The sequence below is a fragment of the Mesocricetus auratus genome, unplaced genomic scaffold, assembly GCF_017639785.1.
Source record: "Mesocricetus auratus isolate SY011 unplaced genomic scaffold, BCM_Maur_2.0 Super-Scaffold_100030, whole genome shotgun sequence".
Lineage (NCBI taxonomy): Eukaryota > Metazoa > Chordata > Mammalia > Rodentia > Cricetidae > Mesocricetus > Mesocricetus auratus.
Genome location: NW_024429211.1, coordinates 16,094,633 through 16,106,972, shown reverse-complemented (window position 1 = coordinate 16,106,972; position 12,340 = coordinate 16,094,633). Strand labels below are relative to the sequence as shown.

At 38.5% G+C, this 12,340-nt stretch overlaps 1 pseudogene; it reads left to right on the top strand.

Annotated features, from left to right (window-relative positions):
- LOC121134806 overlaps positions 1–10,274 on the top strand; it is a 31,513-nt pseudogene extending 21,239 nt beyond the window's left edge.
- Positions 10,275–12,340: the final 2,066 nt, after the last annotated feature.

Genomic DNA, 12,340 nt, shown 5'->3' with positions numbered 1-12,340 from the left:
TTAGACATCAGGTGGCTGTGTAACTTTCTAGGGGAGATACTGATTGGCGTGTACTTATCCAGGGAACCTATGAAGAGCAAAGTAACTGTTGTACCAAAGCTCAGCTTGGTGGACCAGTTAGTTTTCTGGAGTGTCTTACATGAGTATGAGTGAAGGATTACTTGTAGAGTGTGGATGGAGGATTACTTACAGGAATGTGGAAGACTCAGGGACAGCTGCACCTTAAAAAGACCACTCCAGCGGGAAAGAAACTCATGAAAACTGCAGTATTAGTGCTCTCTGCAGGATCTGACTATAGTAAGACATGTAAATCTGGAGCGTCTTCTCCAGGCAGCTTCAGCTGATCAGAGCCTCAGAATCCTCCTTCCTTCCTCCAGAAGAAATTTAGAAGTTTCACTTAGAAGGGGCTTCCTTCACCAAAGCAGCTCAGAGCTGCCAGGAAGCGCAGGTCACTACTTGACCCTAAAATGAACTTCTGTCTTCTGAGTGAGGAGAGCCGTAAAGGGAAACAGTGTCTCATCCGACCTGGGCACCAGAGAATCCAACATGTTATCCTGTGGCATAAATGGTTTCCTACTCAGTAAGAAACTTGTGCCCACGTGATGCTCTGGGCTCCTTAATTCGGCGATAGTGGGCCCTATGTGCTCATGACCACTCCCTTAGGCTCCACATCTGCCTTGTCTCCATTCTGTGAAGCAGGTGGCTGCTCTTCACCCCGACCCGGAAGCTTAAACAAATTACTCCACTTTCTGCAGTCACTTATGTGAGTGCCACAGTTAATCTGGCCACGCTTGGTATTTTTAGTGCTGGTTTTGGGAGGAGATGACGCCAGCGAAGCAAGATCTCCAAACTGCGGCAATGTCCTTATACTTTGTTGATTATCTTTCTATTCACAGCTTTTTTCCATGACATCCTCAGTATCTGTTATTACATCCACAGAAACAGAAGGCAGGAAATGAAAAAGTAACCGAGATTTTCTTCTATACAGACCAAGAGGAAGGGAGCGCTGAGAGAAACATGTAGCATATTTCATATAGCTACTGTTACCTGGACAGAAGAAATGTAGAGAATTTATAAGAATTCAGAATTATATGTAGGTACCCATTGTTGTGGGAATGGGCCACTGGGAAGGTAGTGTTACTTAGTCAGGCTTACTATGGCACAACCGATTTATAGCCCAACACACACTCACATATGGAGACGGAAACAGAGAGACACACACAGAGAGACAGAGTTTCTTTGAGAGAGAAATAGGATTAAAAGTAAAGCAAAGAAAACATCAATCATCATACCAAGATGCTCTCTTCCATACTACAGTTCACATGTAGTATATCTATGTAGAATGAGAAATCAGCCTGGTTGAGAAGCCATTGATAAGGCAGAGTGATGTCTTTTACCAGGATGCAGAAGAGTGTACAGAGAAAATATAAGAAACTAATGGAAAATAAAAGTGTTTTATGTATTTCTGGAGCCTTCAAATAGTTTTTCATTTTTTGGGGGTTAGGTCTTTTAACTTAAATTCACTTGGTTTTTTTGTTTATATATACATATATATAATTTTTAATTTAAATTTAAATTAGAAACAAGGTTGCTTCACATGTCAATTCTAAATCACTCTCTGTTTCCCTCCCTAGAACTTTATTGGAAAGAATTATCCAAGCACTTTCTCTATCCCAATATGACAAACTGTTTTTCCCACTATCTTACACCAGTTTGCTTGTGTATTCTTATGTAGTGTAACTTAGATACCTCCAGAAAGGAAGGAAGTGAATAAATGTGAGTATGTAGGTATTTGTGTTTTACGTTAATTATGTGATGCAGTATGTTTCTATACATATCAAGAGTGACTGAAAGGAGAGAAGTTTGTTAGATCTTGACCCATCTGAGGGGAACTTGTCTCATCTCCCCCTTTTTCCACCTGACTCTGGTATGAGGAAGAGAAATCTATGATCCATTCACAGTAGCCAGGATTTGGGATATTTCCAAAAGCCTCTATCCACTTCTATTTCTCAGCATCAAGCCAAATGCTGTCATCCAGTATGAAGAGAGGGCGATAACTCTTCTATTTTTCATAGCTTATACTTTAGGAATCACTGTGTTGGAGAAGATGAATGGTGAGGGGAAGTTGGGAGTGTCTATAACCCTTTGGTTGGCATTCACCTTCTACACACATGGGAAGGTTTTCCTTTGGAACATGATGCAAGACACATTTGTAATGGGCAAATCAGAACATAGATATAGGTGACTGAAACTGTTAGTGAATCGGCTCTAGAGTTTGTGATCTCAGCAACATCACTATATGCAAAGTCTCAAATTCTCCAATGCACATGTTCCTTTAACCATGAACACCAGACAAGTCTGGAGTTTATACTACATTGAGTTTATTGAAAGGGACACAAACAAAACCACATTCATAAATAGAGATGCAAAGCGAATTCAGGGCAGGGAATGAAATGACAAAGTTGGCCTGAGAGAGGATAAGAGATCTTGTGGCTTTCCTTTAACTAATTAGCCAGTCACAGTGCAGGACTGGGGGAGCATGTGATGGAGGCTTCAGCCATGCTGTCCTTATCAATCATTGAGTATGCAACTTCTTTCCCCTTAGATTCTGCCTTCCAGGTTAGTCCTCAGCAGTGTGGATGATTGACAGTTGTCTTTTTTGAAGCAAGGAAGATTACACGCATCTAGCTGCCAACATCATTTGGCTCTATTTACATTTCATCTGCTCATTTGCTTCTATCCTCTTCCTCAATTTCAGAAATTTTCTGTGAAAACTCATGTGTTGGATTTGACTCACTCATTTCTTCTTGATGTCACCGCCTCCATGTGTAGTTATCCAAGATACCTAGATACTGGGTATCTGAAGGGCTAACAAAGTAATACAACCCCCTTGAAACAACTTTATGGGACACATCTTCGACCCATTCTCCCTACCAGGAAAATGATAATATGAACACTATTCTCCTCCTGAGTTCTGGAAAACACTCATTCAACTTCAAATATACATGTTTAAATGATTATTACACTTACCAGGCTGAAACTATTGTTTCTTTTGAATGCTTATCTTGTCACCATCAGTCTTTTCCAGCATGCTGATAAGCCCATTTTTCATTTCCACTAATTTCCATACTGAATTCTCCTCCCCAATATTTAAATTGGGAGTAAAACACCCCCTACTTCACCTAGGGGAAACAGCGGGCTGGTCTATAAGACCTTATTGAAAATTATTTAATAATTGCCCCTGACATTGCCTTGCCTCACCTTGATAGATCAGCTACATTGCTGTCTTCACAATCACTTTAAAATTATCCTAGTACAGAAATACAGTTCATTACTAAACACATTCATAAACTATGAACTTATATCTCAATAGCACCATGTAGTGCATCTCTTGTTTGGTAGACATGCTCATGACCAATATCAGCCACATCTGCAAACATTGGGAACTCTTTGCACACAACAAGAAGTTTGCACTGAAGGAATCATGAGGAGTCATTTTCTTATCCAGCTATTAACTCTACGAAATATACTCCTAAACTACCAGGCAAGATGTGCCTGTTGGTGCAATAGTGACATGACTGTTATGTCTGTAACCAACTGGCCCCTTGTAGGATTGGATGCCTTTCCAAAATAGAGATCTATGCATAGTCTTGTGAATAAAGACAAGAATCCATGATGGAGGAGATCTTGGTCCCTAGGTGGGAACCTACTGCTGTTATCTCCTTTTATGTTATTAAAACACTTTCAAATATTGATACTTAGTAGCTTAGAAAAATGCTAGTCAGCCCTTTATCTGAGAAGTCTCTTTTTGCCGGGAATGGAGTGGAATCCAATGACATACGGCTTCACAAGATATTCAGAATAAAGAATGGTGCAGGGCTCAGTCCCAAATAAGACATTTGCCCTACTCCTATAAGGCTCATGGAATGTTATTAAAGAGGAGGCTGGAATAATATAAGGACTGAAGATAGGGAGAAGGGCTTTGAAATGTCATCATATAAGCATTACATGAAGATGTCAATCATAAAGTCACAAAAGTTGTGTGTAGTGGCACTGGACCTATACTAGTTGGCTGACTAAACAGTCAGATTTGGATAGAGAAGATGCATTATAACCTTGCAACATGCTGTTGAACTATTGACAGATATCAGATTCTGGAAGAAGGAAATCATTGTATTTAGTTATCGAGCTCTATGGAACCTACTAGCTTGAAATGGCTATTTGGAAACCCAAAGATCATCCTAGTTTAATTCTGGAGTACCAAAGAAACAAAAGGGATCAATATGAAAAGGATTCTGTAAGGACAAGGTGGGGCTAGAAAGGATGGGAGGGAAAAAGAGAGAGGGTGGGGAAGGAGTGTAATCAGAATGTGTATGTCTGCATGAGCTTCTCAAAATGTGCTTACAAAAGTATTTCTGTGACATCTGCTCAAATCTTCAACTATGATGAAGCTCCCTCTTCTTTCTTACTTCCTCCTTCTCTTCCTTCCTTTCTTACATTATTCATTTGTTGAGTCTGTATATCATGACTACTAACTCTAACTTGTACATGGAATTAGTATCCTGTAACAATATATATAGATATGTGTATGTCTTCATAAACCCATAACCATTTCTTACTCACAAAGTACAGTGATCCCTACATCTTTCTTAGCAAGAGGTGACATTATCTTCATATATCCATCATGATTTCCTTATTATAACTTGGAAGGGACTACCCAGACACTAAAAGTGGCCATGAATTTTGACTGAGAGTTTCAGTTTTTTTCTCCTTTTCTAAGACAGAAGCAGAGATTAGGCAAGAGTTCAGCATGCTCAGACCTTTGTCTTGCTTTACAGACATAATAGAGCTGAGGACATTGGGTTAGAGTGTTGGAAGTATTGAAGGTTCTAGTTATAGGACTTTGTCAAACTATAGAGAGACTCCCATCATCAACTTAGTGACCATGAACACTTCGGCGAGGCTGGCAGGAAATGGACTGTTCTCTGCGACTGGGCTTCTATGTAAGCAAGGATGTTGTCTCTGTCTAAATATGGCAAACTTTTATGGGCTGACTTCCACATCATCTGGTGTCAATTTATAAATTCACCATCACTTTGTATATAACACTGTCTTAATCTCTAGGTTTGTTACTTTTGTGTCTCTTTTTCCCTACACTGCAGGCCTTATCATGCTCAGTGTAATTGCTTCTGAGACTTGACTGTCTGTCTTTCTGCTATCTATGATCAGTAATTCTATCTGAAACATCGGTCAGGTAGCATTTACCCTTCTCTGGATTATATATCTAGTGCTTAGCATCATGTAAGAAAATGATATGGCTGGATACTTAAAATAGTTGGTTATGAATTACACCTGTCAAATTATTTCATTACAGGACTTTGGATGACTATTTTATTGTAAGTTCTCTGGACTTTGGCCACCTTTTCTTCTCAGGACCTTTGAAGTACCAGGCAGATAAGCATGATAAAGCTTTATGTGACCCTTATGCTCAGGGTACTGCTCCTCCTCATCTGTAAACTGCTCTCATGCATCTATTGTTCCCTACTCTTCTAGGTTCAGATCGACTTGGGCACATTCTTTGGTTTTTCTTCATGTCCATTGATTCTATTTTTTTCTCAGCATATGTGACAACAGTATAAGCTGTTTCTGCCTTGACTCTTAACTCTATGTCCTTACCTCATCTGCGATAGAACTTCTATTTGATTACCTAGAGGCCTTTGTACAATACTGTTCTAGAGGGTGACTGTGGAACTAGTCTTCTTAAGGAACCTTGAGGAGGTAGAAAAGCAGTGCAACAGTGATAAATGCTTTGCTTTGGGTAAACATGTGCTTTGAGAGACATTGCTCTTATCCATTTGGAAGGTTTCCTTTACTTTTCTCTTTCTTGGTCCCTGATCTCATAATAGTTGAGATAACAAACATCTTCTTGAGAATTAAGCATTACAGGGCCTATTAATCAAATGTGATTTCAGCGTCCCTAGAGTCACCTTATCCTTGTATAAGTATCAAAAACACTTGGGTCTTGATTTGTCCTACAAAATGTTGAAAGCAATACACAAATTTCTAGTTTCTTTAGATCACAGCACCTAATACACACAGAACGACCATCCTGTTTCTAATGAGTTTTTCATCTATTCCGATATCTGTCTCATGAAAATTATAGATTTTATTTCTGTCTCCACAAAGTATAGCCTTCTTTATTATCAACAGGCATTGCACTACACTTCTGGTCAATAAATATTAGGTGAATAAGTGAACTTGATGATTTAAAAAGCACTGATGCATTTTTCATAACTGAAAGTTGGTTGATATGTGGTCAGAACTATCAATTCATTCAGCACAAAAAAAATCTAAAAGGTCATACACTATGACTCTTGTCAAGTTACTTCAAGAAATTTTCACCTTCACATTTGGAGGCAGAATTTCCTTAAGTGCCATTACTTTCAAGTACTGATAAGATTTTACATATGTGCCACCAATTCACAGTTTTAGATCATATATAACATATTCTCACATTTTATTTCATATCCCTTTAACAAAAATCTGGAAAAAGTGATACCATAACCAAAGGTGTAATAAAGTTCATATATTTTTGACAGAAGAAAGGTCAAACAGGAGCTGTATTTAGGAAACCAATCTATTAAAACATCACATGGGACAGAAATAGTCTAGAGTATTATAGACATAGAAAATGCAATACGTGAATTTAAGTTGACACATAGTATGCATTGAATTGTCGAATGAGAAATAAATTTCTTTACCCTATGGAATGTAAAAGCTGAAGCAGGAGATAAATCAAATCCTACTGTAATTCATATCCTACTGCTTCCAAGTTATGAAGACAATCAGCCAACCAATCAACCTAATACACAAGCACGCAAACCCAATAATCCTTTTTCTTAAAAACTCATTCATATTAAAAAGTGAGAAAAACAAAGTATAATCTATCAGTAATGTATATACTTAGGGAAAGTTACAAAATGTGTCACACATAATTCAAACTCAAGAACAGCACAAGGAGTGAAGAGAAGTGTCAACAGCAATAATAATCTGAACCGAGAGCTAGATGTTACTGTGGATGCAGGAAAGTTGTGCTGCCCCAGGCATACAAACAAATTCATTCTTTGATTAATTTTGTTATATGATCATTTGACTTCTGTATGAAATGTACACTGATTACCCTCTCCTCTCTCACCTGCATCTCATCCCTTTCAACTTCTTCCTCCATCCCTACCAGACACTTTCCCAGATTCATTCCTTTTATGTTTTTAATGTAACAACAGACAAGAGAAAAGTGCTTAATATTTCATACCAGAAAGAGTGTGCAGCTTGATTTGCAGTTCATTGCTCTCAGCATGGGTAATATATTTTTTCATGGTCTCCCAGTTTTAGAAATCTAACATTTTTTCTGACAGGTTTTATTTTGCAAATAAAGTGGCATATGCCCCTTCAGCCCTTAACATGAGAATTTTCCATGTGTCATCTACCCTTGATATTTCTCTGTATAGTTTGTTGTATATGGGTTTATTTCTTGTCATGTCCCCTTGTAATACCTCCCCTGTTTCAAAATGCATATTCTCCTGTGTATCAAGTAAAACCCTGTTCTAGTTCCAAAAGTACTCTTCTGTCCTTTAGTCTATGTTTCATTCCAGTATTCATATTGTTGGGTCTTTATATTGAATCTAAGTTTTCTTATATTTTTCATTTTCATGCTTTCATGCTTTCTCCCACAGTGCAGGCTTTTGTGGATTCACTATGTACTTCAGACTGCCCTTGAACTCCAGGAGTTATTCCTGCCCTAGCCTTTAGAGTGCTAGTATTCAATAAGTAAGCTAACATGGATGGTAGAACAATTCCTATTATACTTTTCCTAGAGGCCATTTCTGTCCTCAATCACTGTAGATGTTTCTGTGTCCTAATATCCTCTATTAGAACAGTTTTCACTTCCTCCCTTATCTCTGTTTCCCCATATTAAATTTTTAACACTTTAAGAATGTTAGAAATTCAATTCATTTCATATTCCTATGCCTAATTATTCAAAATCAGTGTTTCAACTTTCCCAATGCTGTGACTCTTTAATACAATTCCTCATAAAATTATTTTAGTTGCTACTTAATAACTGTAAGTTTGCTACAGTTATGAAATGAAATGCAAATATCTGATATGCAGGATATATTTTCATTGTTACAAATTACCTGAAATGGTCACAAACTATATGTTAAGAACCACTGTTCTGTGTTCTTTTGGAGCCCGGCCTGGACCTCACTCTGTAGACCTCCCAAGTGCTGGGATTAAAGTCGTGTGCCACCAGCACCCAGCCTTGTTCTGTGTTCTTATTGCAGCCAATAACTGGATATTTCCAGGTTGGAGAATGATAAAGTCCAATCTTATCCATCTCTTCACTATATGCCATTCTCTCAAATACACTAGAATTTCACAATGATAGATTCATGAGCAGTGATATTTTCTTCATTTCCATACACTTTGTGGTATTAAATTCACTCAAAAATTCTGACAAAAAACTTTGTCTAAATTTGCATCTATGGTGGAGTTTATGATTCATTAACCCTTTTTAAGTGAAAAAATCTCATCTACTCACTTTGCTTTTATGGAAAGATGGATACTTGTAATGTAGCAACAGACAACAGAAAAGTGCTTAACATCCTCATAGGCTTTTCCTGTCTTCTAGGCTCAAATCTAAAATTGAGACCCAGTCACATTAACCTGTAGGTCTGGCCCTGTTCATACAAGACTAAGCACAACTTGCCTTTCCTTTCATTACTCTCATTCATCATTTATATATCTTCCCAGTTGATAGCCTCCCCTGCCAGAACTGAGAGCAGCTTATGGTCATGCTTCTGGCTTGCAAGTTCCTGCACCAGACATGAACCAGTCTAATGTCGGAAAAAAGTTGGGTTCAGGCTTCAATTTCCTTCTGACACAGCCCAAATCACTGGGTGTATGTATTAGGACTACCAACTACTCTTATATCAGTGAAGTACATGGTTTGTAGATAGCTGAAAGAAATACTAACTGGATTTAATTAAAGCTCCACATATTTTGGTCTTGATAAATTACTCAGCCTCTACAATCCTGTTTCTTCTCTATGTGGACCAGGTCATTCATACAGGGCAAGATGCATTGAGAATGAAAAATTATACTGTATGTGCTCATATCTTGTTTTTCCTTTCCAGCTACATTGATTGAGATTTAAGAGAAAATCCAAACACCCCAGAATGGGAGACTAACATCATAGCAGGAAATGGAAGAAATGACACTGAAATTTCATTTTTTAACATCATGTCCCATACTATGATTTGGCTTTCCCTCATCATTGGGCTCATTGGACTGATTGGAAATGTCATAGTGCTATGGTTTCTGGGATTCCATATGCAGAGGAATGTCTTCTCTGTTTATATCCTAAAACTGGCTGGTGCTGACTTTCTCTTCATGTGTTTTCAAATTGCACGTTGTATTGATATAATCATGGACACTTTCCACTCCAATATTATCAGTACTCCTCTGTTTTGTTTTGTTGTGCTAAATTTTGCTTATCTTTGTGGCCTGAGCATGGTTAGTGCCATTAGCATTGAACGCCACATGTCTGTCATGTGGCCCATCTAGTATCACCCCAGATACACATCAGCTGCTGTATGTACCATTATTTGGGTCTTATCCCTGTTATTGAGCTTCCTGGAAGGGAAGGAATGTGGTCTCATATTTGATACACTTGGTCCTGGCTGGTGTCAGTCATTTGATTTCATCACTGTAGCATGGTTAATTATTTTATTTTTAGTTCTCTTGGGGTCCAGTTTGACCTTAGTGCTTACTATCTTCTATGGCTCACACAGGATTCCTGTAACCAAGCTAAATGTGACCATCATGTATAAAGTGCTGGTCTTCCTGCTCCTTGGTCTGCCCTAATGCATGTACTGGTTCCTCTTTTCATGGATTAAGGGTTTTGATTACCTTGTGTCTTGCTATTTTTATCCAATAACAATATTTCTGTCCTGTTTCAACAGCTGTGCCAATCCTATCATTTATTTCCTTGTTTGCTGTATTAGACATCATAGGTTCTGGAGGAACACTCTAAAGCTACTCCTGCAGAGAGCCTTGCAGGACACCTCTGAAGAAGAAGAATGTGGAGAGCGGGATTCTTCAGGAAGAGCTAGAGAAATGAAAACAGTTGGACAGTGACTCAGAGCTGCTTTGATCAGGCTGAAGTAGCTTTGAGAAACAACTTTGTCCTTATTCGTTTGGGGAAATTTTCATAATCTTGTTTGGTAAAAGCTGATCAATTCTGAACTTGTTATACAAATACAGACTGTAGCATTTTTGTGGCTGTCTCACTCAGAGCTTCATCATCTCCTTTTTGTGGAACTCATTGGACTTCTGGTGTTCATGGGAGCTGTTGACTACTATGACAAATCACTCCTTCAGCAGAAGGGTTAAGAAAGTGCTGTAAAGAGCTGCATTTCTTTGGTCACTGAACATGACAGTGGTTAAAACCATGTTACATTTTGTAAATATTTCCTTTTTTTAAAACAACCTTATAAATGCATCTTATAATCCAAGTCTTCATTAAATTTTGTAGGTTTTAGAGAATATATGAAGGATTGTCTTTCTCCTTTTAATTTCTAGCTAAACAAATTATGTTTCAAGAGAAGTGTGTGATAGTTTGTGTTCTGACAAATAAAGCTTGCTTGGAGTCAAAAGGTAGAGCTTGTCCATAGCAGTTCAAAATTAACCATAGAAGTTTGGAGGACTGTAGACAGAGAGGGGACAGTAAGGTAGAGCCGAGAGTAGATCTTGGGCCTTTTAGGTGGAAGGACAGAACAGGTCAGAGTCAACTGGTGGTTGTTGTCTGCTTCTCTGATGCTTCAGGTTCTTACCCCAATATTTGACTCCCAAATTTTACTAATAAAGATGAATTAGATTAATGTTTCATCTGATGTCCAACTTTTGGGGCATGAATTCACAAGACAGTCACTTGCCTGTTGCTTTGCATACGCTGGAACACACCAGAGACGCATGCAGGATCTGCACCTATTGGAGTCACTGTGCTATCAGCGGGCTTTTCCTTCTTTGTCCCAAGAAGTGTGAGTACTGTTGGATTTTCCTGTTTCAGCATCTCTACAGCAGTCTCCACAAGGCCCGAAACTCCTCAGAAGCCTGGGTTCCAAATGCTGCAAGTATTAGCCGCCACAACAGCCAGCTCTACCATCAGGAAGCTCTGTGCTCTCACTTTCTGCCCTTTATAAGTGCTGCTTTTGCACATTCCCCCGTGTCTACGTTTCAGATGACTGGTTCTTTGGTTCCTTTTCCCTGGAGACTGTGGACTTTTCCTAGATGCCCCCTCATGCTGATCCCATACTAGGGTAGCCACCTCAACACCTGCCTAGTCAGGTAACTGCCGCATACTCTAAATTCACAACTATCCACGATACGTGGCAGCTGGCCTCATCCTGGCTGTGTACTGCCTATGCTCTCCTTATAGGTGTGCTGTCCAGCAACAGCTAGTCTTACACTTCACTGTCACCACCAGAAAATTTGGTGAGATAAGTTGGAAGTCTTAAAGGGGAGCTTAGTTAAAAAAAGAAATAAGAGAACTTTTTCCCATGTTAAAAATAGGAAACAATATTATAATGGAGGGAGTTGGGTCTCTGTATGGTTCTACAGAGGATGGTTTGTAAAATGGAACAATTAAGTGAGGGGATAATTAACTTATTTGGTATTTACAGAATGTCAATTATAATCATTATCACTTTCTAATTCTTGTTTTATCCCTAAATAGTTGGTTGAAATCAGTGCCAAATATGAGAAATTGATAAGATACAGTCCTTAGGAAAGCTTACTAAAAAAACAATGCAATTCTGACTAATAAATTAAAAACTTGGAAAAACTTATTAAAACTGGAAATAGAGATGTTCATACACCCAGAGGAAATTGTAGGAAAACCAACCTCACCATTACATTATGAAATTAGAGAAGAACAGATAAAGATCATTAAAAAACCAACCTTAATGTATCCAGTCACCATACAAGGACAACTGCCAAATGACAGATATCCCCAAGGCTATGGAAGAGGCCATTGGATTCCTTTGAAAATGGTAGATTTTGTCTCATTCTGTCTTCTCTGGGGTACCATGTATATCTCTCTTAGGGTCCTTCCTGTTTCCCTGAGTCTTTGGAAGTGGGATTGCAGACTGGCACTCTCCTGATTTATGTCTAAAAATCATATATGAGTTAGTACATACCATGTTTGCCTTTTGAAACTGGATTACCTCAGTCAGGATAATTTCTTCTAGTGCCATCCATTTGCCTGCAAGTTTCCAATATT